At 45.9% G+C, this 21,924-nt stretch overlaps 1 pseudogene; it reads left to right on the top strand.

Moving 5' to 3' along the window:
- The first annotated feature begins 310 nt into the window (after window positions 1-310).
- LOC126212747 (5S ribosomal RNA) lies at window positions 311-428 on the top strand (annotated as a pseudogene).
- Window positions 429-21,924: the final 21,496 nt, after the last annotated feature.

The following is a 21,924-nucleotide window of genomic DNA, read 5'->3' as shown; positions in this document are numbered from 1 at the left end:
TAGGGTGAATCAACTAAAGCTTTCACTGCAAATAGCCTGTAGCGGAAATGGAAAGTGCTATTGATGTGAGGTTTTCACAGTATGGATTGGTAGTCAGGGGCTTGTATTGTTAGCCAATACGCAGTCTACAATAATACTTGGAAAGTGTATTTTTTGTGCAAACATACACCTTTTTTTTTTAATCGACCATGCGTGTTCACATTATTAAACTAAAAGTAGGATAAATTAGAATGGTAGTGGTGTTTGTTGCAGGATTCTAGTGAAGTGGTTTACGAGCTATCGGGCCATTCAACCTGCGTAGCTGCTACGTGCCAACGGCCTTGCCGCAGTGGCGACACCGGTTCCCGTCAGATCACCGAAGTTCAGCGCTGTCGGGCTGGGCTAGCACTTGGATGGCTGACCATCCGGTATACTGAGCGCTGTTGGCAAGCGGGGTGCACCCAGCCCTTGTGAGGCAAACTGGCGAGCTACTTGATTGAGATGTAGCGACTCCGGTCTCCGAAACTGCCATACGGCCAGGAGAGCGGTGTGCTGACCACATGCCCCACCATATCCGCATCCAGTGATGCCTGTGGGCTGAGGATGACACGGCGGCCAGTCGGTACCGTCGGGCCTTCGTGGCCTGTGCGGGAGGAGTTTGGTTTTAGTTGCTACCTACGATGTTGTTATGTTTGCTTACAGTGTGTTTCTGTGTTCCTCGAGTGCATTACGATTTCCTTCTCACTTAGTGTTTGATAGTTCAAACAGTAGGTCGTGAGTGGACGGTGGGATTTACTAATGCGAAATAAGACGTCATGTAGATGGTTTACGGACCGTGTACGAAGAATACAATTCGTTCTTCTACGGTGTGTGCAGCAAGATATCCCAATAGACGTCAACCATCTCGGCAATTATTTATCAGCCTCTTCAACCCATTACGTGAAAGTGGTAGTGTAACACGGGGACAACGTAACAGAAGGAAACAAGTGACGACAAAAGAGGGGGAAATTAATGTCCATGATACCGTTGCAGTTGAACCGCACGTTAGCTCCCGCGCAATCACACGAGGAAGTGGCATGAGTCAGGTAAGTGTCCTACGCGATCTCCGTCGACATAGGTTCCATCCCTATCACGTCTCTCTCTACATCAAGATCTACATGGAAATGATTAAGTCCTGCCGGCCATAGTGGCCGAGCGGTTCTAGGCGCTACAATCTGGAACCGCGCGACCGCTACAGTCGCAGGTTCGAACCCTGCCTCGGGCATGGATGTGTGTGATGTCCTTAGGTTAGTTAGGTTTAAGTAGTTCTAAGTTGTAGGGGACTGATGGCCTCAGAACTTAAGTCCCATAATGCTCAGAGCCATTTGATCCGATTTTTGATTAATTTCTGTACATGGGCATTAAGGTAGAATATTCCAGATGTATCATGTATCTTGTTTATTGATGGAGCCACATTTATCAATCATGGCCTGGTAAACCGTCAAAACATGCATGTTGGTCTGTTGACGATCGCCGTTGGCTTCGTCAGGATAACGTCAGCGTGCATGGAGTGTAAACAAACATATGGCGTGGGATAATGAACCATCAACTCATAGGCCCGTTTTTCATACACGGAAAACTGAATGCGCACTAGTATCGAAGCCTCCCATCGACCAACTCCCACGGATGCTAGAAGACATTCCTCTGGAGACTGGGAGTGTACCTGTGATACCAACATGATAACTGTCCAATCCATTGTGCACGAATTACTACGGCATGTCTTCACGAATTTCTCCAATTCGTTGGACTGGATGCAGAGAGCCCTTACCTTGGCCGGCCCGTTCCCTGGATTTGAGGCCTGTATGACTTTTTTCTGCGCGGAAAGCTGAAAGAGGGCATCTACAAGGACATACCATTTACACACGATGACATTCCATCGACTTGTTACTGCAGTCCGCTCCGGCATCTCCGGTGAAATGCTGGCACTTGTGCAACAGTCGTTCCATACCAGATTGGAAGCGTGTACTGCTGGTGCCGGTAGTCATTTTGAAAACGACCTATGATGGTAATTTGTCTCGTTACTGGCACATAACTATGCACTTGAGTTGTTCTTTAGTGTGTGCTACCACACGTATTGTACAAGTGTCGTTATGGGAACTTTTTCAGAATACGGCATCTCGTAAATGACTCGCACTAGAATCCACTGACATTCTAATTTACACTGCTTTTAATTTTTTAAATGTCAATAGGCATTGCTCCATTTAAAAAAAGTGCATGTTTGCACAAAAAATACACTTCTAAGCTTTATTATTATCTGTTGAGTGGCTAAAAATACGAGCCCCTGACAACCAATCCATTCTGTGGAAACCGGATATCAACAGCGCTTTTCGTTTCCGCAATATTTGCAGTGCAGGTTTTAGGTGCCATTCTGGAAACATCCCCCAGGCTGTGGCTAAGCCATGTCTCCGCAATATCCTTTCTTTCAGGAGTGCTAGTTCTGCAAGTTTCGCAGGAGAGCTTCTGTAAAGTTTGGAAGGTAGGAGACGAGGTACTGGCAGAAGTAAAGCTGTGAGTACCGGGCGTGAGTCGTGCTTCGGTAGCTCAGTTGGTAGAGCAATAGCCCGCGAAAGGCAAAGGTCCCGAGTTCGAGTCTCGGTCGGGCACACAGTTTTAATCTGCCAGGAAGTTTCAAGTTTTAGGTGATTCACCCTGTATTCTCAACCGACAATATCTGTTATTGTAGAGGAGGACCAAGGGTTGACTTCAATAATTCTACAATGAGGAGAATCTTCCAATGGATGTAATTTGCCGTAATGTGCAGCGACGGAGACGCTTGCACGTGACAGGCTAATACGGAGAACTGCATCAAACCGATCTTCGGACTGAATGCCGCAAACAGCACAACAGCTTTTGACAGTCTCCAGCTTACGCTCTCTTCGCATAACAGTTGTTGTCGTAAGTGCATGAGCACAGGCGTCTCAGCCGCAGTGCTATTCAGTAAAACTCTTCTTGACATGTAACTGTATCATTTTGTAAAATAAAGTAACAACTTACATTTCGGCACCGTTGCAAACCGCCTTAACTGGATTACTCAGACTTGATGAGTATTGTCAGCATCAGTAACCAAAACTTCGGCAGATATTTTGTTGTATCACGTCGCTGTCAAACACCCAGAAAAATCATGCTGAGATTTGATGAAAATGCCCTGGCCTGTAGACACCTCTAAATTTGTTGCTAGTGCATCGTTGATATACGTCGCTTTCCAGTAATTACTACACTACTGGCCATTAAAATTGCGACACCAGGAATAAATGCAGATAATAAACAGGTATTCATTGGACAACTATATTATACTTGAACTGACATGTGATTACATTTTCACGCAATTTGGGTGTGCATAGATCCTGAGAAATCAGTACACAGAACAACCACCTCTGGCCGTAATAACGGCCTTGATACGCCTGGGCATTGAATCAAACAGAGCTTGGATGGCGTATACAGGTACAGCTGCCCATGCAGCTTCAACACGATACCAGAGTTCATCGAGAGTAGTGACTGGCGTATTGTGACGAGCCAGTTGCTCGGCCACCATTGACCAGACGTTTTCAGTTGGTGAGAGATCTGGAGAATGTGCTAGCCAAGGCAGCAGTCGAATGTTTTCCGTATCCAGAAAGGCCCGTACAGGACCTGCAACATGCGGTCGTGCATTATCCTGCTGAAATGTAGAGTTTCGCAGGGATCGAATGAAGGGTAGAGCCACGGGTCGTAACACATCTGAAATGTAACGTCCACTGTTCAAATTGCCGTCAATGCGAACAAGAGGTGACCGAGACGTGTAACCAATGGCACCCCATACCATCACGCCGGGTGCTACGCCAGTATGGCGATGATGCATACACGCTGCAAATGTGCGTTCACCGCGACGTCGCCAAACACGGATGCGACCATTATGATGCTGTAAACAAAAACTGTATTCATCCGAAAAAATGACGTTGTGCCATTCGTGCACCCAGGTTCGTCGTTAAGTACCCCATCGCAGGCGCTCCAGCCTGTGATGCAGCGTCAAGGGTAACCGCAGTCATAGTCTCCGAGCTGATAGTCCATGCTGCTGCATACGTCGTCGAACTGTTCGTGCAGATGGTTGTGGTCTCGCAAACGTCCCCATCTGTTGACTCGGGGAGTGAGACGTGGCTGCACGATCCGTTACAGCCACGCGGACAAGATGCTCGTCATCTCGACTGCTAGTGATACAAGGCCGTTGGAATCCAGCACGGCGTTCCGTATTACCCTCCTGAACCCACCGATTCCATATTCTGCTAACAGTCACTGGATCTCGACCAACGCGAGCAGCAATGTCGCGATACGATAAATCGCAGTCGCGATAGGCTACAATCCCCCCTTTATCTAAATCGGAAACGTGATGGTACACATTTCTCCTCCTTACACGAGGCATCACAACAACGTTTCACTAGGCAACGCCAGTCATCCGCTGTTTGTGTATGAGAAACTTTCTTCATGTGAGCACGTTGTAGGTGTCGCCACCGGCACCAACCCTGTGTGAATGCTCTGAAAAGTTAATGCATATCACAGCATCTTCTTCCTGTCGGTTAAATTTCGCGTCTGTAGCACGTCATCTTCGTGGTGTAGCAATTGTAATGGTCAGTAGTGTAGAAACGTCTCCGGAACAGATTAATTTTTCCTCATATGTAATGGAAAATTACAGCTAGAGAACAGAGAAACTGAAGTGCTGAAGTTCGGGTCAAAGTACCAAGGTACTCTGAGGTGACAAAATTCATGGGATATCTTCTACTCATAATATCGTGTCGGACCCCCTTTTCCCCAGCGTATTGCAGCAACTGGACGGGGCACGGATTCAACAAGTCGTCGTAAGTCCCCTGCACAAATACTGTGCCATGCTGCATCTGTAGCCGTCCATAATTGCGAAAATGTTGCCGGTGCAAGGTCTCGTGCACGTACTGACCTCTCCATTACGTCCCATAAATGTTCGACAGGATTCACGTTGGGCTATCCTGGTGGCCAAATCATTCGAATTGTCCAGATTGCTCTTCAAACCAGTCACGAACAATTGTGGCCCGCCGTGCGGTGAGGTGCAGTGTCACGGACTGCGCGGCCTCTCCCGCCGGAGGTTCGAGTCCTCCCTCGGGCATGGGTTTGTGTGTTCTTAGCGTAAGTTAGTTTAAGTTGTGTGTAAGCCTAGGGACCGATGTCGTCAGGAGTTTGGTCCCTTAGGGTTTCACACAGGCAATTAATTGTGGCCCAGTGACATGGCGCTTTGTTACCCATAAAAATTCCGTAGTTGTTTGGGAACATGAAGTCCGTGAATGACTGCAGGTAGTCTCCAGGTAGCCGAACATAACCACTTCCAGTCAATGTGGGACCAGAGGACTCAGTCCATTCCATGTAAAGACAGCCCACACCAGCCACCACCAGCTTGCGCAGTGCCTTGTTGAAAGCTTGGGTCCGTGGCTTCGTAGGGTCTGCGCGACACTAGGACTCCACCATGAGCTTTTACCAACCGAAATCAAGACTCATCTGACCAGGCTACCGTTTTCCAGTCGCCTAGGGTCCAATCGATATGGTGACGAGCCCAGGAGAGGAGCTGCAGGCGATATGCTGTTAGCAAAGGCACTCGCGTCTGTCTTCTGCTGGCGTAGCCCATTAACTCCAAATTTCATCGGACTGTCCTAATGGATACGTTCGTCGTACGTCTAACATGGATTCCTGAGTTTATTTTATACAGTGCTGATTGTCTGTTAGCACTGACAACTCTACACAAACGATGCTGCTCACGGTGGTTAAGTGAACGCCGTCGGCCACTGCATTGTCCGTGGTGAGAGGTAATGCCTGAAATTTGGTATTCTCGGCACACTCTGGACACTGGTGGATCTCGGAATATTGAATTCCCTAACGATTTTCGAAATGGAATATCCCATGCACCTAGTTCCAATTACTATTCCGCCTCCAAAGTCTGTTAATTCCCGCCGTGCGGCCGTAATCACGTTAGAAACCTTTTAGCGTGAATCACGTGAGTGCAGGTGACAGCTATGCCAATGCACTGCCTGTTTATACGCATATCGCAAGGCATATATGCGTAGCATATGCTATTGTTTTGTTGTTGTTGTTGTTGTTGTGGTCTTCAGTCCAGAGACTGGTTTGTTGCAGCTCTCCATGCTACTCCTCTATCCTGTGCAAGCTTCTTCATCTCCCAGTACTTACTGCAACCTAAATCCTTCTGAATCTGTTTAGCGTATTCATCTCTTGGTCTCCCTCTACGAATTTTACACTCCACGCTGCCCTCCAATACTAAATTGGTGATCCCTTGATACCTCAGAATATGTCCTACCAACCGATCCCTTCTTCTTTCTCTTCTCCCCAGTTCTATTCAGTACCTCCTCATTAGTTATGTGATCTAGCCACCTAATCTTCAGCATTCTTCTGTAACACCACATTTCGAAAGCTTCTATTCTCTTCTTATGTAAACTATTTATCGTCCGCGTTACACTCCATACAAATACTTTCAGAAACGACTTCCTGACACTCGATATTAACAAATTTCTCTTCTTCGGAAACGCTTTCCTTGCCATTGCCAGTCTAAATTTTATATCCTCTCTACTTTGACCATCATCAGTTATTTTGCTCCCCAAATAGCAAAACTCATTTAATACTTTAAGCGTCTCATTTCCTAATCTAATTCCGTCAGCATCACCCAATTTAATTCCGACCTCATTCCATTATCCTCGTTTTGCTTTTGTTGATGTTCACCTTATATCCTTCTTTCAAGACACTGTCCATTCCGTTCAGCTGCTCTTCCAGGTCCTTTGCTGTCTCTGACAGAATTACAATGTCATCGGCGAACCTCAAAGTTTTTATTTCTTCTCCATGGATTTTAATTCCTACTCCGTATTTTTCTTTTGTTTCCTTTACTGCTTGCTCAATATACAGATTGAATAGCATCTGGGAGAGGCTACAACCCTGTCTCACTCCATTCCCAAACACTGCTTCCCTTTCATGTCCCTCGACTCTTATAACGGCCATCTGGTTTCATTACAAATTGAAAAAGTCTTTCGCTCCCTGTATTTTTCCTCCAACACCTTCAGACTTTGAAAGAGAGTATTCCAGTCAATATTGTCAAAAGCTTTCTCTAAGTCTACAGACGCTATTGTTATTCATGTTTACATGCATGTCGCCATCTCGTGACTTTTGTCACCTCAGTGTATAAAATCAATTCGGTTTCATTAGTCTGAAACTATCTATGGTCGAAAAGGGCAAAATAAATGCGCCCTCAAACGAAGGAAGAGACTTAAAGGAGAAAAAGATTGTTTGAACAAATATCAGGAACCGATAGTTCAAGCGGTGAATTTCTGTAGAGCAGAAAAAACTGAAATATTTCGAACCGCGGTGCGTCACTATGGCCGTCACTGGGGCGACAATTACACGGACGAGTGGATAGCCCGTAGCGCCTCGAAGGAGTTCGTTTCGTGGAAACAGGGTTTGTCCTTGGCCAATGTCACCGGTGCTATCTGCCATCAGTGACCCAAGGGGTCGAGTATTGATCACAGAATTGTTCCCTATTTAGAAATGATGCTGCTCCTCTTGGAATTATCTGTGCGAGAAGAAAATATGTTACATGCGACAGCTCGCCTTCTAGGCGCCAGCTGCCGTCAGCCAAACCTTGGTTCTTTGACCCCAGCCAGCTTCAGCACTCCTGCTTTGTTGTGCCCTTGATGTTACTTTCCATTAAATTTGCAAGCTTTTTCTTTTCCGTTGCTTAGGAAAACTGTATATATGTTGGAAATAGACAAAAACGCCATTTAAATGATTCATTCCTGTTCATTAACATATATTGTCATACCTTAGTATTCTTAGCTTTCTTCGTTCGACTGGGTAGAATTTTCTTAGTAAATATTGAAATTAATTTTGTTATGGTTCATTTTCATGCAGTGCATTGACATCTCTACTCTCTAACACTAAAACCATGACAATTTATGCGCAGGTCTTTTACATACTTAACACACAAGTGTCATTCTCTGTTCGTTGCAGAGAAACTGCAGATGAAACCTTGGATTTCATTTAGCCGAGTAGCTCAGTGAAGGATCGCTCATTCGCTTGCTCATTTGTCTGTGAAGTGGCGGTTCTAAGTGTCATGTGGTTAAAGAGGAGTGAACAAACGACAATAGGCAGATATACTAGGATGATAAAGCGAAACTTAAATACGAAAAAAGGTTACGCAGGTTCAACCAATTCATGATCACTGATCGTGTGTCTAGGATTCGCAAGAAGATACTGTGATGGAGACAATAATTCAGAAACAAAATATAAATCCTCCCACTGTACGGCCATGATGTAAGAACCTTGATATATCTTCAGTAGGAAAAAACAGGCTAGGTTGCAATGACGTCAGAAGCTGTATTGACACGTTTCACCTTTTTGAGGCACCTTCAGAATTTGTTAAGGAACTGCGGGTAACGGTCATAAGTAGCCAAAATTTTGGTTGTGCACCTTCGGCGAAGGCACGCACCTATGCTAAGATAGGGCCACACTTCTAAAAATGACGCAAATACTGAAATACAAATTATGGTGGCGGTGAATACGTGACCACATGTGCGCACGCTACATGAGACTCGCAGTTTGTATTGCAGTAAGACGAGAAGAGTGACTCTATCTTACCATGGATGCGCGCCTTCGTCGAAGGTACACATCAAAAGTTTTGGCTACTAATAAATAATACGTTACACGCACTTTCTAAACAAATTCTGAAGGTGCCGCAAAAAGGAAAAACGGGTCAATAAAGCTTCTGCTGTCACTACAAGCCGGCCGGAGTGGCCAAGCGATTCTAGGCGCTACAGTGTAGAACCGCGCGATCGCTACGGTCGCAGGTTCGAATCCTGCCTCGGGCATGGATATGTGTGATGTCCTTAGGTTAGTTAGGTTTAAGTAGTTCTAAGTTCTAGGGGACTGATGACCTCATATGTTAAGTCCCATAGTGCTCAGAGCCATTTTGTCACTGCAACATAGACTGTTTTTTCCCACTGGAAAAAAATTGTATAATTCTTGTCAAAATTGTTTTGTAAGATTTCTATGTACAGATACTATATAGGAAATTTTAAATGTTACGTCTACGTCGTACCCTCGTTGTGTAAGATTTTTATCAAAAGAAAGTTTTTAAATCTCTACAATACCTCTTTAGTTGTGTACTGTTGTAGGTTGAGATGTCTTGTTGCTTAGTGGTTACCGTGTACAAATACGGAAAAGTATTCGAGATTTGAGTCTCCACCAGTAGTTTTCTCTTCATTTCTGCACGCGTAAGCTTCACAGTTTAAAGAACACGTTTCTCTGTCTCTTCATCATGTGACTCAGCGAGGAGGCGTTGGAACCTGTTCCGGAATACAGTAGGAAGATTAGTGTTCAACGTCCCTCCGACGACTCTATCATTAGAGACTGAGCATAAGATCGAAAGTATATGATGCACTTTCCAACAGAATCATCCAGGAATTTCCCTCAATGATGGAATACCGAAACTGTTGGCTGGAGGGTATATTTGAAGTCCCGTGTTTCCTTGCGATGCACCACGCCGATTTCTTCCCCGTCCATATTTATGCTGATTTCTCTGGCATTAATGAACTAGATGCCGACGGGAAGTTAAAACGTACACTTGTTTCCTTCCCTGTTAAGTTCAGAAAATTTTTGAGTGAGACTCACAGCCATGTCGCTTTCTCTAAAAATGTGAAAGATCCTACATTCAATCGCAGTTACCATTTACAAGCTGACTGAGAAGCAGGGATATGTATTCGTTATTACTTTCGAAGAGCTGTATTCTATAACGTCAGCATCTTTTCTGCACTCGGGCTATGTTTTAGTAGTGGAGTCGGCAAAACTGCAACTGATGATTGGCATTCATGACCTGGTGAATGTGCAGTCAGAGCAAACATGAAAACACCTTTGCCTTTGTTACACTAAGGAGGACCAGGGGGTGAGTGTTCGGCGGTCTGCTGAGACGAGAAACCCCATGTAGGGGAGAAGGGCGTCTGCCATCACAAAGCTACCCTGTGTCAGGGCGACAGTCCCTACTAAAAGAACTTTCTGGTTTTCAAGTTACTGCAGAGTGGCTATACTGGTAGGTTACAATAGTCACAGATACACAATGTTTACAACCATGATGTCGCTGATCCCGCACAACACATTGCAGATCCACTCACTGATTTTTAATACTCCTGTTATCGATCGCTTCACATACACTCCTGGAAATGGAAAAAAGAACACATTGACACCGGTGTGTCAGACCCACCATACTTGCTCCGGACACTGCGAGAGGGCTGTACAAGCAATGATCACACGCACGGCACAGCGGACACACCAGGAACCGCGGTGTTGGCCGTCGAATGGCGCTAGCTGCGCAGCATTTGTGCACCGCCGCCGTCAGTGTCAGCCAGTTTGCCGTGGCATACGGAGCTCCATCGCTGTCTTTAACACTGGTAGCATGCCGCGACAGCGTGGACGTGAACCGTATGTGCAGTTGACGGACTTTGAGCGAGGGCGTATAGTGGGCATGCGGGAGGCCGGGTGGACGTACCGCCGAATTGCTCAACACGTGGGGCGTGAGGTCTCCACAGTACATCGATGTTGTCGCCAGTGGTCGGCGGAAGGTGCACGTGCCCGTCGACCTGGGACCGGACCGCAGCGACGCACGGATGCACGCCAAGACCGTAGGATCCTACGCAGTGCCGTAGGGGACCGCACCGCCACTTCCCAGCAAATTAGGGACACTGTTGCTCCTGGGGTATCGGCGAGGACCATTCGCAACCGTCTCCATGAAGCTGGGCTACGGTCCCGCACACCGTTAGGCCGTCTTCCGCTCACGCCCCAACATCGTGCAGCCCGCCTCCAGTGGTGTCGCGACAGGCGTGAATGGAGGGACGAATGGAGACGTGTCGTCTTCAGCGATGAGAGTCGCTTCTGCCTTGGTGCCAATGATGGTCGTATGCGTGTTTGGCGCCGTGCAGGTGAGCGCCACAATCAGGACTGCATACGACCGAGGCACACAGGGCCAACACCCGGCATCATGGTGTGGGGAGCGATCTCCTACACTGGCCGTACACCACTGGTGATCGTCGAGGGGACACTGAATAGTGCACGGTACATCCAAACCGTCATCGAACCCATCGTTCTACCATTCCTAGACCGGCAAGGGAACTTGCTGTTCCAACAGGACAATGCACGTCCGCATGTATCCCGTGCCACCCAACGTGCTCTAGAAGGTGTAAGTCAACTACCCTGGCCAGCAAGATCTCCGGATCTGTCCCCCATTGAGCATGTTTGGGACTGGATGAAGCGTCGTCTCACGCGGTCTGCACGTCCAGCACGAACGCTGGTCCAACTGAGGCGCCAGGTGGAAATGGCATGGCAAGCCGTTCCACAGGACTACATCCAGCATCTCTACGATCGTCTCCATGGGAGGATAGCAGCCTGCATTGCTGCGAAAGGTGGATATACACTGTACTAGTGCCGACATTGTGCATGCTCTGTTGCCTGTGTCTATGTGCCTGTGGTTCTGTCAGTGTGATCATGTGATGTATCTGACCCCAGGAATGTGTCAATAAAGTTTCCCCTTCCTGGGACAATGAATTCACGGTGTTCTTATTTCAATTTCCAGGAGTGTATTTACATCGCCATCTACATGATTACAATTTACAGTTAATTGCCTGACAGAGAGGCCATCGAACCACCTTCAAGCCATTTCTCTACTGTTCCACTCTCGAACAGCGCACGGAGAAAACGAACACTCTTATTTTATTATGATGATCATATCTCCTTATGTAGGTGGGCGCCAACAAAATAGTTTCACACTCTGAGGAGAAAGTTGGTGATAGAAATTTGATGAAGAGATCATGCCGCATCGAAAAACGCCGTTGTTTTAATGACTGCCATTCCAATTTACGTATCATATCCGTGGCACTCTCCCTCTTTCCCCCTATTTCGCAATAATACAAAATGAGCTGCCTTCCTTTCAACTTTTTCGATGTACTCCGTCGATACTCTCTGACAAGGATCCCATACAGCAATACACTAGCACAAGACGGACAAGCGTGGTCTACTCAGCCTCTCCAGTAGACCTGACGCATTTTCTAAGTGCTCTGCGAATGTATCGTAGGCTTTGATTTGCTTCCCCCACAACATTATCTATTACTGAATCTTCGCATCCGTGTCAGAAGGCCGACTACAGAAATTTAAGTCTGACGTAACTTTGTCCTCTTGTTCAGGAACGTTTTTCTTGCTACTGTCAGTCTGTATTTCATGTCCTCTTTACGAGGGCGTGCTGGAAAGCTGTGACGCCAGATTTTTTATCTGAAGACTCTTAAATGTTTTTAAATAAAAAAAACGTTATTATATCTTTATTCTTCATGTCTACATATTTGCAGCCCTCTGCCTCCGGAGGGCTTCGAATTGTGCGTAACATGGCGGTGAGTAACTATGTTGGTGCGTTAGAAACAGCTTCCTGTAATCGAGCTTCAAATTTTCGTACACACATGAAGCACCCTCTGGTGCAGCATGACAATTCCAGACCACACAAGAACACTAAATCTGCAAAAATCCAACGCCTTGGGTTCACTTTCATCGATCATTCTCCGTACAGTCCTGACTCGGCCCTATCTAATTTTCATCCGTTTCCAAAACTTAATGAACACCTTCGAGGATTCTTCTTTGATAGTGACGAAGCGGTGCAAACAGAGGTGAGATTGTGGCTGCGACCACTAACACTATACTATTATGCCTCCAGAACGCAAATTCTCTCTTAATACGGCTCTACTGAACTTAGACACGGTACACAATTTAATATTTGTCCTTAACCCAATACATTTAGCGGCAATATTTATTTCACACTATTAAAAGGATATTTTTAATAATCTGCGATTTTTCATTCCTATGCTAAGGTTACGCTAGAAGTTGAATTTTTCTCTTAGTATATTGCTCCTGGCACTCCTGCTTGCAGAGGTACAAAAACTTGCAACTACACGAACCTTCCCCCCCCCCCCCCCCCCCTAATATTCCTTCGCTGACTGGACTGTCTGGGACTGAACCCGGGACCTGCAAAGCCGGAGTCTAGTGCTCTACCCGCTAAGCCACCACGACCACACAAGGAGAAATGAAAACTTTAATAATTGTCGATGGTATCGTAATGCTGTCAGAGATGGCAGAGCACTAAAAGGATCAGTTGGAAACGGGACCCATAGTGTCTTGAAAAGTGGTTATAAGACAAACATGAATAAAAGGAAAACGAGCGTAATGGAACGTTGTCAAATAAAGTCAGGCGGTGCTGGGAAAATTACGTTAAGAAATGGCACGCTGGAAGTAGTAAGCGAGTAGAGCAGCAAAATACCTACCGATGGAAGAAATGCGATGGCGTGATAAAAAGTAATGCCTCCGAATTTTTTAGGTGAAAACTGTTAAAGCTTATTAAACAAAACAAACGTTGTTAACATTCTGCATCTTTTTTCTCCATGTCTACATTTATTTCTCAACATATTCACCTTGGCGACGAACATATTTCTTCCAACTATAGTCCAGTTTGTTGATATCGTTGCTGTTTGCATCGCTTCGTCACAATCAAAGTGAAGTCCTAGACAGTGTTCTTTAAGTTTTGAAAACAGATGAAAATCAGATGGAGCCAAGTCGGGGCAGTACGGAGGGTGATCAATGACTGTGAACCCAAGGCGTCGCATTTTTGCAGCTGTCGCAGCGTTCTTTTGTGGTCTGGAACTGTCATGCTGCAGCAGAGGGTGATCAGTATGTGGACGAACTCCTCAAATTCTAAACTCGATTACAGGAAGCAATAACGCACCGATATAGTTACTCATCGTCATGTTACACGTTGCAATCCGAAGCCCTCCAGAGGCAGAGGGCTGCAAATATGTAGACATGAAGAATAAAGATGTAATAGGTAAATAACGTTTCTCTTATTTAAAACGAATGAAGTGTTTTCACATTAAAAAATCTGGAGTTATAACATTTCAGCATGTCCTTACGAGGACCTGAAATAAAGACTGGTAGTAGCAGGAAAAACGTTCCTGAACAAGAGAACAAAGTTACGTCAGATTTAAATTTCTGTAGTCGGCCTTCTGAGACGGATGCGAAGCTCCAGTAACAAAGCATAAATGGCGTAACAATCATATAACGAAGCCTATTGTTTAGCAAGTTACATGATGAATCACACAAATGTAAAAGGTGTAAATTAAACTAAACACGGTACTTAGGGTTTACAATTAAGAATAACTAAAACTAGGACGATCACATACATGCTGTTGTGGGGGAATCGAACCAAAGACTGCGATTCATTTGCAGAACACTTACAAAATGCATCAGGTCTACTGAAGAAAAAAATGTTCAAATGTGTGTGAAATCTTATGGGACTTAACTGCTAAGGTCATCAGTCCCTAAGCTTACACACTAATTAACCTAAACTATCCTAAGGACAAACACACACACCCATGCCCGAGGGAGGACTCGAACCTCCGCCGGGACCAGCCGCTCAGTCTACTGAAAAGCCCCTGCGTACGCAACGCTCGGTCGCCCTCTTCTGAACTGTTGCTGTGCAGTGTGGGAGCCGCATCAGATGGAGGACATTGAAAAAGGACGACGTGGTTTCAACGTACATAGAAATACATTCGTGTAGTAATCTTCTCTGACATAGGTAGATAAATGAAAATCAAAAATAAAAATAATGATAGAGTTTCGAACACGTGGCATGGAAGTGTAAGGCCACGACGCTAGCCACTGTGCCACTACTTCAGGTGGACTGTTTCCTAGCTAAAAAGCACATGAGTTACCTCGAAAAATTTGGCAATCATCTACGTATATGCCGAGACACGTGTTCGCTTATTTTGATCCCTCGTCCAATCAGCAAAGTTTCTAGGAAATCGGGATACGGCACTAGCCGTGTTCTCCTCGTTATAACTTTTGACTTTCCACACTTCAAGTGATCTTGACGATGATTTGCCATCTTCATCTTTTGTTTGTGGCGGCCTATCGGGGGGCTCTCCGCTCCACATGAAAACTACGACGACGACACGCGTGTCACATTGCCGCAACTGATACCAACACTGCACCTTTCAGTCCCTGGTGCAAATAGTCCGCGTCACAGGATTATCTGCGCCAGTGTATTAGCTTAGCACGGTGAACAGCTCTCGCACGGACAGCATGCACGCATTGGCGCTGCAGAGTCCAAAGCGAAAGAAAGAGAGCACAAGGGCGGCTGGCTAAACGGGACGAGCCGTAATTGGCTGTGTGTGGTGGCACGTGCCGCGCAGATGCGCGCCATTCAGCGATTTGCAACATCGGGGCTAGGCTGCGCCTCTGCAGATGAGGCGAGGCTCACACACGGCGGGGCCGGGTGTGCTCGCGCGCGCGCCTAGCTCCCTTTGTGACTCGCCGCCAGGTGAGCCGCGCGCCGCTAAGGGCGATTTTCCCCAGCTCCGAGCAGGGCCGCTCGCCCTTACGGCGGCACGCGACAGCGCACCACCTGGCGCCGGCGTTGCCGAGGCCGCGCAGCGGATCCTTGAGGCGAGACAAGGCGAGGGGCTGAATAGCCCAGCCGTCCTGCCGTCTGCGCCCGGCCCCGGGGTCCCTGACCTCCCCCTGCAGGCGGGCGCGAGCCGCGGACCGTCTGCAGGCTCTTCGCGCCACGTCAGAACTGCAACTTCCGCAGCTAACCCCAGCCCCGCACCCTTCAGTCCCCGTTGCAAGTGGTCTGAGTCAACACAAAAACTGTCTGTCCAGCTGTGGCTGGTGAATGACATAGAATTGGTCATAAAGGTAATTATCACCTCCGCCAATGTACTAGGTTAGACACATGCAGGGTAAGATCACCCGTACTGGAACACCGAAGAACTTTGGAATTATATAAAAAAAGAAGGAAGAGTGACATTAGGGAGAAATACACTGAATGAATTTTATCCACAGTGGATGCTGTCGAACTCCGTGACTGTTCCTTTATAGGGTTGCAGAAAAATATCCGCTACCAGTCACAATAAAAGGTTGTTTATTCGTCACACGACCGGTTTCGGGCTTGCGCCCATCTTCAGGTGTTTATACATTCATTTACATGTTTGTACTGTTGGGGATCACTGTATAAATACAAAAATTATTTGCTGGTGACTACACAAATACAAGTGGGGCAATTGTAAGTGGTAAGGCAGCATTTGACGAAAATATATCTGTACTTACAAAAAGATGAAGCACCATTATTACAGTTATGCTGTGATGATAGTTTTGCCACTTAGTTACACACATATGGTCAATTTCACGTCCATATATCAGGTATAGCTCCATATTACACTATTATGATGTGCACTCGTGACATACACTATGTTTACATACAAACATGTGGGCTGTGGTCAAAGACCTTAGATGTAGCAGATGTAAAGATGTTGCTCACACAGAAACTCGTAGGTTCTGGTTAAAGAACTTTGCCACAGCAAATACAAAGGTGTTGCATATATAGAAATTTAAAAAAGCTATTATAGACTGCGACGTTTCTTGACACATATTATGACATATATTTTTTTTTTTTGTTCACATTTTCGTCAAATGTTGCCTTACCACTTAAAATTGTCCCACTTGTATTTGTGTAGTCACCAGCAAATAATTTTTGTATTTATACAGTGATCCCCAACAGTATAAACATGTAAATGAATGTATAAACACCTGAAGATGAGCGCAAGCCCGAAACCGGTCGTGTGACGAATAAACAACCTTTTATTGTGACTGGTAGCGGATATTTTTCTACAACCCCAGAAATACACTGTTCAAAAGAATTAAGGGAACACGCGTATCAACGTCTGGTACGTTAAATCTATTTTTATACACTATGTGATCAAAGTATCCGGGCACGTGGCTGAAAATGACATACTAGTTCGTGGCGCCATCCATCGGTAATGCTGGAATTCAATATGGGTTGGCCCACCCTTAGCCTTGATGGTAGCTTCCACTCTCGCAGGCATACGTTTAATCAGGTCGTGTGACTAGGGCCTCCCGTCTGGTAGACCGTTCGCCGGGTGCAAGTCCTTCGATTTGACGCCACTTCGGCGACTTGCGCGTCGATGGGGATGACATGGTGATGATGAGAACAACACAACATCCAGTCCCTGAGCGGAGAAAATCTACGACCCAGCCGGGAATCGAACGCAGGCCCGTAGGACTGACATTCTGTCGCGCTGACCACACAGCTACCGGGGGCGGAATCAGGTGCTGGAAGGTTTCTTGGGGAATGGCAGGTCATTCTTCACGCAGTGCTGCACTGAGGAGAGGTATCGATGTCGGTCGGTTAGGCCTGGCACGAAGTCGGCGTTCCAAAACATCTCAAAGGTGTTCTATAGGATTCAGGTCACGGCACTGTGCAGGCCGGTCCATTACAGGTATGTTATTGTCGTGTAACGACTCCGCCATAGGCCGTGCATTACGAACAGGTGCTCGATCGTGTTGAAAGATGCAATCGCCATTCAAAAATGGCTCTGAGCACTATGAAACTTAACTTCTGACGTCATCAGTCCCCTATATTTAGAACTGCTTAAACCTAACTAACCTAAGAACATCACACACATCCATGCCCAAGGCCGGATTCGAACCTGCGACCGTAGCGGTCTCGCGGTTACAGACTGTAGCGCCTAGAACCGCTCGGCCACCCCGGCCGGGCAATCGCCATTCCCGAATTGCTCTTCGACAGTGGAAAGCAAGAAGGTGCTTAAAACATCAATGTAGGCCTGCGCTGTGATAGTGCCACGCAAAAAAACAAGGCTTGCAAGCCCCCTCCATGAAAAACTCGACCACACCATAACACCGCCGCCTCCGAATTTTACCCTTGGCACTACACTGGCTGGCAGATGAAGTTCACCGAGCATTCGCCGTACCCACACCGTGCCATCGGATCGTCACATTGTGTACCGTGGTTCGTCACTCCACACAACGTTTTTCCACTGTTCAATCGTCCAATGTTTACGCTCCTTACACCTAGCGAGGCGTCGTTTGGCATTTACCGGCGTGATGTGTGGCTTATGAGCAGCTGCTCGACCATGACATCCAAGTTTTCTCACCTCGCGCCTAACTGTCATAGTACTTGCAGTGGATCCTGATGCAGTTTGGAATTCCTGTGTGACGGTCTGGATAGAAGTCTGCCTATTGCACATTACGACCCTCTTCAACTGTCGGCGGTCTCTTTCAGTCAACAGACGATGTCGGCCTGCTCTCTCACGATGTCTAATGAGTCCTGAGGTCACTGATATGGAGTACCTGGCAGTAGGTGGCAGCACAATGCACGTAATATGAAAAACGTATGTTTTTGGGGTTGTGCGGATACTTTTGATCACATAGTGTACAAACAGTATCTGTGGTCGTATTGCATGGAATGAGATCTTCGTTTTCAATGTACGCAACAATTAAAATCATTTACCATTGGCCCTGTTACGGTATGTATTGCAGAATCAGGTGAGTACCTGTGGCCCAGTGTTTTCTGGTAAGGTCCACAGATGGTACGTTGTCATTTGTGGTCGCTGTATTTAACTAAGTGCGACATATTAATGCTGTGAAAGCTGCAAGGGCGGTCTGTTTCATATAAAAAGAACGGAATTTCGGTCATGTTGCTGCAGATGCAATGCCTCTCCATGTGTCATCCACAGGTTGTGGTCACGCTACAGGGAGGCAGGTCAGTACATAAGGCGAGTTGGACGAGGTCGACGACGCATTGCAACCCCACGTCAAGACCGACATCTGGCCCTGTGTGTTGCGGCGTTGTACGGATGCCGCCAGGGCGCTGCATGAGGATTTTCGAAGGGCCACTGGTATCGCTGTGTACGATCAGACTGTAATGAAGTGTTCACGGAAAGAATCATACGACCTAGACGTCCTCTTCAAGTACCCTGCTGGACAAGACGTCTTACAACTCCCCTTCAGTTTTGTCGTTCCCGTGCCGTCTGGCAGCTTCGTCTCAGGCGAAACGTTTTATTCACAGACGTGTCCAGAAATCTTCTGACGCAAAGTGATAGTTTTTGTACGTCCATCCTTTTAGCAGGACGTCTCTGCGACGACGGCCGTTTACTATCGTGACAAAAAATAAAAACACCTACAGTCGTCTTTATGATTTTATTTTATTTTGTCGCTACCAGCGTCGAAACTGGTAGCGAAAAAATAAAATAAAATCTTAAGGACGGCTGTAGGTGTTTTTATTTTTTGCCACAAGGTGATAGTCGTGTGCGGATACCTGTGGTCAGCTGTGCCTGCCGAATGTTTTCCAGGCAATCGACAGGTTTCGAAGGTTCTGTGATGTGTGGAGGCTTCAGTGTTGACAGCCGTACGGATCTTGTCGTTGTTCATGGTCGTCTTACCGCCAGGCAGTACATCGATGTTGCACCATGTGGTGGCTGCTGCGTATGGTGGTACCCTGAATTCGTTCTCATGCCAGGTCCTGTGTGGTGGCCGTCAGCAGGGATGTCTTACGAAGCTTGGCCATATCCCTTCGTCGCATCTGTGGGACACGCTTGACAGATGTGTCCGTGGTCGTCCTGTTCCACTGAAGACTCCCCACGAACTCTCACGGGCTTTCATTGAAGGATGGGAACAGATACCATAGGATGACCTCCGTAGAGTTACAGGAGCATGCCACACACGTGTCAGGCAGTGATAATAGCTCACGGAGGGCATAAACGTTACTGAATCTCCAAGTCCAATGAAAAGCATCCAGAGTGACGGGGTGAATGATTATTTCCACTTTGTTTTCGACACCTGTCGGGCATTTCAGTTCCTTTTATGTAAACGATCGAGAATGTAATGATGTTTTGTTGTGTACTTAACCCTGTGGTGCATGAATTTCACTGCAGTGGACAACTTATAATGGTCAATTTTCTGGCGTTTTCAATCAGTCATGAGGCTGCAAACGCATGCAGGACACAACACCAGTAGGGAGTGCCCACTGCAGTGAACTGTGTGCATCTGTAGCCACAGGACTGATTGAAAATGCCAAAGAAGCGACCATTAACAGCTGTCCACTGTAGTGGACGCTATGCGCCACAGGGTTAATTTTTGGAAGATAAGGGTATAATTTGTTAACATAGCAGTCCTCAATTATTACTCAGTGGAGTATGGCAGACATTCAAGGTCATGTTCCCCTACTTCTTTTGAGCATTGCATGTTTATGGAAAAACTTTTATTGTGAAGCAAAACATGCACATATTAATTAATTTGAAAATCTGTGATTTGCAGCAGTAGACTTCATAGAATGGAACTTCCAGGCACAGTAACGCTTATATTCTAAGACAGAATAAATATTTGTTATATCGCATGTTATGCTTATACGGAACAATTCAAGACTGATTAGCTATTGTAAGTGTGAAATGCACAGTTGAATGCTTCTTTTATAGCCCGAAGATTGATAGTCAAAAACTTTATGAAACGTGCCCAAGATTGCCCACAGAAAATATTTCTAAGATGAAAATTTATAAAGTGCATTAAAATATTTTTTTGAACCAGCATTGGTACAATGTAGGAATACACTGCCTTAAATTATGTCTTTAGTTTCCTAAATTGAAGTACAATAAAAAAGAATATAACATTGAAATTCAATTTTAAAAATAGTGCCTAACTATATTCAACGCAATAATTTTTTCCTTTGAAACCTCTCTAGAATAATCTTGATGTGTCCACTCCCTACACTTGATACACTGAATCACATCTCTCTTTTCATACTTTGCATACTTTTTCATATTTTGCAAAAGCAGGTGACTATGCTATTCATCGACGCTACTTTGACAGGGATGTCATTCTTCGTTATCTTGATTTCTAGCTTTTTGTGTGGCGACAAAGACAAAACTGTGCAGTGCGGTGTCTTCCTGTTTCTTGCGTTTTTCCTTTTAGTGGCTGGGAAAATTTCGCGTGCCTTTCTGCAGGCCCCGTACATTGAAGAACAGTAATGTTGGTGGGAAACGAGATAATTTCTATTCACCTGCAGCTACACTCAGAGCTTGCTGCTCAGACTGCTGCTGCCTAGTCGCTGTTAAGGGTTTTCTGGTTTCTGGTAACAGGGCAATCCCTAACGTTTTTGAACCCATTTACAGCATTACCTAGAGTTGCAGCTCTCCCAGAAGAATTTCAGATCATTTCACTTACCTAAACTCAGCTGATGGACTGCATAGGACCACTCTAAATAGCAAGCCCAGTACAGGAAAATGAGCCATTTTTATTTTCATTAATTGTTACGGATTACAAAGCGTACAGCAAAACGACAAAATTCGGAATTTTTGTCACCGTTAAGGGCCACTTACAAAGTATGTCGTACTACTTAGTCTCCTTAAAGAATAACCCCCGTCTGATATTATCACCTGCCGGCCGCGGTGGTCTAGCGGTTCTAGGCGCGCAGTCCGGAACCGCGCGACTGCTACGGTCGCAGGTTCGAATCCTGCCTCGGGCATGGATGTGTGTGATGTCTTAGGTTGGTTAGGTTTAAGTAGTTCTAAGTTCTAGGGGACTGATGACCACAGATGTTAAGTCCCATAGTGCTCAGAACCATTTGAACCATTTTTGATATTATCACCAAAAATTTTAAATTATAACCACTGAAAAGAAAAACACTAATGACAGCACAGTGCATACTCGTTACTATGTTCAACTTCCTCTCTTTAGCGAAAGCACTGGAAGCTTCACTTTAAAGCTGTTAGAGCGCTGCACCACATTTCGTTCTCAAATTTTTCCCACAAAAGAAGGAATCTTCTGTGACATTTTAAGAATCACCTCAGGACTTACGTGTAGATAAACGGGAAATCAAAGGAAATTTTAAAACTAGATAGCCGGATGGAGATCTGAATTCTATTTCTTCGTAATGGAATTGATATATGGATCATAAGGGTACAAGGTAAGAATGGAAACAACAGAAATGAGATTTTTGATAAGCCGAGGGGGTGATTTTAC

Source organism: Schistocerca nitens, chromosome 1, assembly GCF_023898315.1.
Source record: "Schistocerca nitens isolate TAMUIC-IGC-003100 chromosome 1, iqSchNite1.1, whole genome shotgun sequence".
NCBI classification, from domain to species: Eukaryota; Metazoa; Arthropoda; class Insecta; order Orthoptera; family Acrididae; genus Schistocerca; species Schistocerca nitens.
Note: the sequence above shows the minus strand (reverse complement) of the source record. Positions and strands in the feature narration are given on the sequence as shown.